Genomic DNA, 7,211 nt, shown 5'->3' with positions numbered 1-7,211 from the left:
ACAAAGAAACAAAGAACTTCCAAGCAAAGATCACTCTCTCTCATTTGCTTACATACTGCACTTGATTTCCTAAACCTATGCATTGGGCTGTGCCAGGAAAAATGGGAAATATTTGAAATTCTGGTGTGGTAAAAATGAAGCCAAAAAGAAACTTCATGTTTGAATTTCCTGTGGAAAAAACCAAATGCCTAAATTTTAATTTGAGATTTTATTTCTACACTGGAAAGAGGGAAAGGTAGTACACCTCCACCTTTTTCCAAGGCTGGTTTACTCTCAGCTAAGGGTGGGTTTAGCCCACAACGCAGGGTTCAAACATCTACAAGCTTAGAGGCTCATGAGATCGGGAAATCAGAAAGCTTACCAGTTCTGGGCCATCCCTCAATTTAATAGAGTAAAAGGAAGGAAAGCATGGCAGGTGAGGTTTTGGAATTTAAAAAATAAAGAAGCCACTGCATGAGCTTTATATCTAACCATCACTATACAAAGGTCTCATCCTTAAAGATGCAAATTACACCAGTGGCCGCATACTCCTTAATGTGAATAAATCTTCCTACTCCCACTACTACAAGATTACATACGCAACCCAGTGAGTTGTGCTCCTATATGGTCCAGCTGTGACTGAAGCCAGCAGAATTACACAGCACACTCGTTCCTTGTAGTCCTGCTAAAAGAAGGAATCATTCATGCTGGGGAAGTGTGCGTTTGCCGGGCAGCTGCATCTCCCTGTGCGCACGTGTGTGCGGATCACACCCACGTCCCCCGCGACCAGGCTCCACCGCCGCCTCCCTAATAACATCAGGGACAGCCTGCAGCTTGCAGCCTTCAGAAGAAGCAAACACTGTTGGGCTCGGGTTTAGAGATGCCTGCACTAAGGGTTTCCAGGCAAGAACATCCTTCTCTAAACCAGGAATTAGCCCTGTGTTTTTAATAACAGTCAGTGGGCAAGGTCAGAAAATGTAGGACTCCAATGCAACATACACGCTCCAAAGTACCTTCTGGCTGCTACCTGGAACGCTCCCTCATACATGCTGTCATTTTGTCTTAAAAATACGTGGTTGAGTGACCGTCTAGAAATCTGCCTGGCTTTTGTTTAATTTTTTGCAATATTCCTTTACACAAAATGCTTTATGTTCTCATGCAGTAAACAGAAATATTTTGTCCTATTTGGTTAAAATACTGTGAAATACTATTACATACTTCAGTCTGTTTTTTAAACTGTTCCAGTGAATAACAGGAATGAAATCTGAAAGACCTCCAAATCCAGGCATTAAGAAATACGCTTATCATGACAAATCTTTACTGAAAAATTAAATTTTTATTGAGTGAAACAATTGCTTTTACATTAGTACTTCATTATTTCAGACAGTAATAGTTATATTTTTGCCATTTGCTACCGTTTTATAGCTTCCATGTCTGCAAGATTACATTGTATTTCATCGTTCCACTCCCAAAATAAAAGAAACAAAAAGACGTTCTCACACTGACTTTTCTTCATAAAACTAAAAAAGACAACTATAGAAGGCAAAGTTACAGCTATCAAACTCCTCTCATAAAACTTACGTTACATTTGGTGAGCCTCAAGCTGATCTGGAATTTAAAACCAGTGGATTTGAGGAGACAAAGTATTTAAAGCAATATATGCTTAAACCTTTCATTTTTTCAGCTTGTTGGATCAAGAATTACACGCTACAATGTGTCGATAATTCACTGGAGCTTGCACACATATTTTTTACATTCTACCTGTCTTCGTGCATTATTTCTACAATCTCTAGTCTGGTCAAGTTACATCCAGCTGTTTGCCCTCTCCACCCAAGCCCTATTGTGTGATTAAGCCTCATTTATCTTTTTCTTTTAAAAAAAAACCCACTTTTTTTTCACAGTTTCAGAACCTACTTGTGAGCTTTCGTTAACTACCTGCATGATTTCTACAGCCTCACAGACCTGGTTTTATTTAGCTTGTTTCATTACCAAAACAAACAAAAAAGTCATCGGACATTTGCAGCTGACTCTGGAAGTGCCACAAAATTCCTGAGTTTTGGCCTCAGAATTTTATTCTTTGCTGAGAGAAAATGAGCCCTATCTAGTTTTAATGCAATAATAATGCTTTTTCACAGTCACTCAGTTTTTCTAAGTAAAAGCAGGAACATTGAATAAAGAGCATCAATATGAAGTCGTCCCCCAGAGGCTGCAAGGAGCCTTCCCTGGGGCCCAGGACAGCAAGCTGCTGAGGCCCTGCTTATATCCCTGGGGGCTGAAGAGAGAGACCCCTAACTTTTGCCCTAACTGGCAATATGAAGGCCCAAATGTAAAGGGCTCACTCTCTAAACACCGTTGTTATTATTATTATTTTTATCTGCCAGCATCTCCTTTTCTTGGAATGAAGAAAGGAGACCACGAAAAAGGCCCCGAGCCTCAAGGAAATAAAAGGTTAAGTGAAGATGTTAAAAAAAAAAAAGTATCCTTGCAATAAAAAGCTCTAGGCTGTAGTTTGAGATGGCTGCAGCGTGTGGCTGAGGTAGGCGCACCACTGTGGCAGAGAGAGAAGGCATCTTACAGCGCTTGCTGATGAGTAGCTGCTCAGTCCAGCAATGTCAGGCCACATGCTTAATAGAGCTAAAATCTGTACAGTCTATGCCAAGATTGAATTAAATATTCTCCTGGAATCTACCGTCTCTTGCACCCACGTGAACTGGACAATTTAAGCAGGCAGATTAGAATGCATGGGATACATGGATGTTAGCGAGTTTATCAACGCACATGTTTTTGTCCTCCATATAATGCACGATAAATAAGCCAGCAATAGTCAAGCATAACGCCTCAGATGCGCCGTCAGGAATGATATCAGTGACAAAGTGACTTCAGTGGCTGTGAAAGTACAGACGTGTTACACGGTCACACAACTTATCAACAAATGACACTGATTAGAACCTATTTCTGAGTGCTTTGCCCCACCTCAAAGCAAAAAAGAAGTAGCAGTAAGGGTTCAGGAAAGTGCAATGGATGGTGTCAAGCATGGAGAGGCTGCTACCTAAGGAGAGATCAAATTGACTAGGATCTTCAGCCTGGAAAAGAGTCAGCCGAGGAGAAGTATGAGGGATAAAATCATGATGTTAATATTTCTAGAGACAGATGAAGCTCTGAGGGATGCGGAGGAGACAACATGCAATCATACCTCAGAACTGCTCTTCCTATCAGAAAAGTAGGAGACGTGTAACTAGCATCTTAGGAGTTTTCAGGATAAAGCAGACTTATTCAACAAAGTATATAATTAAATTATGGAACTTGCTGCTGCGGGATTTCATAGATGCCAAGACTATAAATGGGTTAAAAACAACACGTAAATGAATTCACAGAAATCCATAGGCAAGAATGGAACCCACAAATACAGACATAACCTCCATCTCAAGAGTCCTCCCCGCTGCAGACTGCCATAAATGAGGAGGTATATTTGAAGCTCACTGTCCACGTGGGCTGTTCATATATTTTTTTGCATGCATCCACCACCACTCACTGTTAGAGAGACCCTCCTCAAACCAGCAGACCGTCCAGCTGACCCAGGCTCAGCGTTCTCTCATGAAGCATAGTAACGCTTCTTTAAGTATCTTTTGAATGCAAAACCAAATGAAGTCCATCTGTCCACCAAGGGTTTCCTTAGCGACACTGCTCCTTCTTGTCACTTGAGATAGGCAGAGGATTATCTAATACGTTGTCATTAAATCAGCAATGCGCTGTTTCTGTTGTCAAGACATGAGTCTCCTTTTCATGAACAGATCTGATTCCAGCGACACACTTGCAAAGGCATCTTCTCAAACTCTTCTCCTTAATGGCTGGATTAATTTTTTTCTTCTGAGCTAAGCTGTCAGCAAAAACTGCTCCGCAGTGAGTGGCAATCAACCCAGCCTTGTCTCTCAACAAGTTGAGAGTTTTGACATAGCATGGTTCTCACATAGAGGATTGCTTATGAAAAGGACATTTAAACGCTTTTTTAAAGCATGCTTTTATTAAAATCATCCACTTTTAGAAAGAAAAGCTCTATCTAAAGAAGTAGGCTGTTTGCCTCAGCACCTCTTGAAATTTCAGTAATATTGCCACGCATGCACTTGGGAAGACTTATTTCTTCGGTTTCACTTGATGTTTTTCACTCGCGAATGTAGAAAGAAGTGTCAGCCAGGACTTGCCCGGAAACACGTCTACTAGTACATGGCACACCATCTCAGTGAACCATTAGCTGTCCAGCAACTGTTTGCTTATCTCTTCCATTACTTGAACAACAAGGATTGTGAATTATTCAGTTGCATTATGAAATGGATAAATATGATACATTTCCCAGATTTCATAAAAGTTAAAACAGTGAGAGCAGAATAAAGGGATTACATTATGCAGAAGAAAAAAATTGGGATCAGTACGAAGAAAACATTTCCTAATGAAGAAGCCTACTAAACAGCTGAAAAGTCCCTTGTGGGAAGAGGTGGAGGCCTCATCACCTGAGTTATTTAAAACCAACCTAGACAAAATGACTTACTAGGCTTTTTTCTCCCCATCTCTGATTTCCATGATTTAATAAGTTGTTTTTTTTTAAATGCAAACCACATTTCTGTAACACAAGAAACAGGCAGAAATACAATAAAAGGATTTTTAGTTGTAGTGTTGCCCAGCACAATAAAAGTTGTTTTAAAATGAAATTTATACTAGCAATTCAGACTGCAAGATGACTTCTCTTTGTTTAAAGTCTAGCACTGAAAGCTTTGCTACTGCCACACACATCTCTCAAAAGATGATTTACCATCCCCAGACTGGGGATTTATTCTCTGTGCCAGACTCTTTATAAACTGTGACAGTTCAACTTTTGACAAGGGGAGATGATGCAAAAGGCAGAATGGTGCTTTACAGAAAAGCAGTGGAGTAAGGGGTTTGTGCCTGAAGTCTGGCAATCTTATAAACTCCCTCAGGAATCTCCAGCACTAAATATTTACTGATGTCACTCAAAGGATAACATCTAATCTGCTAGTATGAAAGTAAAAGTAGACTCTCAGAACAGACTCTTTCCATTGCTTTGAATATCTTAGAATGATTTCAAAAGTCTCAGTTCTTCTCCTTCCCCCATTTTTTTTTTATCCTTGAAGGCACTGATCTATTTAAAATAAAGTGCACTGTCTTGCTCTTGCAGAAAGATGAAGAAATCTGGGAAAAAAACCCTGAGAAACCTTAGGATAGTTAAAATGAGACTGTTTAAGAGTGGAATGTTGTGGACCTTTCACTATACCCATCACCCATGCAGGAAGACCAAATCATGGCATACAACTGCTGTACAAGAAATCAAGATGCACAACTGCAGCGAACTGTCACAGAATTAATGCAGGGGAGGGTGTCGAGTCATGGTGGCCCTCAGGCTTGGGACAGCCTCTCACTAGTTTTGAACCAGCCAAGACAAGGCAGGATGTAGACAGGTGCTTTCCTTTCTTTGACATCAAAATGATTTTAACAACCTGCTGCCATTTCCCCTCTGCACCCTGCTCACTTTTGCATCCTGGCTGCAGTTTGCCGTCTTTTCAGTATTTATCTTGTGCTGGACCGAGCCGCAAACTCAGCGTGGTAGAAAAGGTTGTTTCACCTCAAAATACTGTTTACCCACAGTTCCATGTAGCCTTGTCCCAGCAGAGGAGGCCAGAAAAGTAATGGGGGAAAGTGAATTGAATCTACCCCTAGAACTGCTTAGAATTAGGGGAAACAATGATTCTGAACCCTAGTAACATGGAACTCCCTCAAACACAACATCACCCATCTTCCCTGTGAACCTCCTCAATTCCCCTTCCTCTGGTTGAAGTGATGTGTAGCCATTTAGCTGGAAAGCTGTGTTATCCTGTCCTGTACTTGTGTCTATTTGGCTGTGCACTGCTGGACTTATCTGTATCTTCAGGTAATAAAGTCTATTGGGAAGAGCGCCTATTCTTGGATATGCCGTAAAATTCTGGCAACCCTGAAGTTTGCTAATAGTGTTACCAGGACAAGAGTTTCTCTATTTTAAATGGTTTATATTAGCATATAGGGTTTTGCAGGCATATAATCAATATAGTAGGGCAAAACTCACAATGCAGCTAAATCAAAGACATCAGCCCTTATTTTGGTTAATCCTGTTTGAAAGATTACAGCTGTAAATAGTTAACATAATAGAGGGGGTATGCTGAAATCTAAGGATCTCTTTGTGATTTAAAGTTCAATACTTTGCCATTTGGAAAGTAAAAATACTCAACTGTAGTAGCAGTAGCAAATGACTTTTAATTACCAAATGAATTTTAAAACCCAGAAGGGCCAGTATGAAAAACATTAAACTGTTTGCAGCAGCTCTGACGCAAATTCCTTACTTCAAACACAGCCCCTTTGTCCCTGGCGTAGACCCCCCTCCGCTTTGCACAGCCTCTCAGCCACAGCCCCCAGGCCCCACGTCCTGTTTATGAACCCACAGGCCCTGCTTTCCATGTAACCCACTCTCTGTTAATCACCCTTTAGGCTCTGGGCTCAGGCCAGGCTTGCAGGAGAGCTTCATCCCTCACTAGGTCCTGCTCAGAGGACGGTCCAGCTCAGCGCGTCCTTCTTGTGTTGTGCCCAGCAACTACTACTGCATCATCCTGCCCCAGCCCTCAGGGGATACCACTATATCATACCGTAAATGAGCAGACAGTGAGGATACAGTCTGCATCCATAGGATAAGCAGGAGTTAAAACCAAAAAAATCTCATTTGGGCTAAATTAATCCTGTAGTAATGAATTTATAACACTTTGTACCTGGTTGAGTCACATGTCTGGGCAAAGCAGGAATAAAATCCTACTGGAAGGGAGTTGTCTTGTGTGCAGGCAGTATTTTATGACCACAGGAGCCATTACTCTCCAAGGAGAGAAAAAAGTCACAGAAAGGGAAGGAAATGCAGGCAGGCAGGTATGCAGGACTTGATTCTAGCCCCATTTACACTGACTTCAGCAGAGTTATTCCACTGCAGAGGACAGGAGAGTTTTCAGTTCTAAGTATTAAGGATGGTGGAGAATAAAAATAATGAAAGAGTAATATATGAAGTTCTTCTAGTCTCAGTCACACAGCAAGTATCTTCTCCACAAATAACTGAGATTTAGACCTCCCAGCAATTCTCAATGGTCATATTGTAAGTCATGTAGGAATTTTATGAGACCAAAGCTGTACTAACGTGCTCTGGCTGAGCA

The sequence above is a fragment of the Phalacrocorax carbo genome, chromosome 2, assembly GCF_963921805.1.
Source record: "Phalacrocorax carbo chromosome 2, bPhaCar2.1, whole genome shotgun sequence".
NCBI classification, from domain to species: Eukaryota; Metazoa; Chordata; class Aves; order Suliformes; family Phalacrocoracidae; genus Phalacrocorax; species Phalacrocorax carbo.
This window is presented reverse-complemented; position numbering follows the sequence as displayed.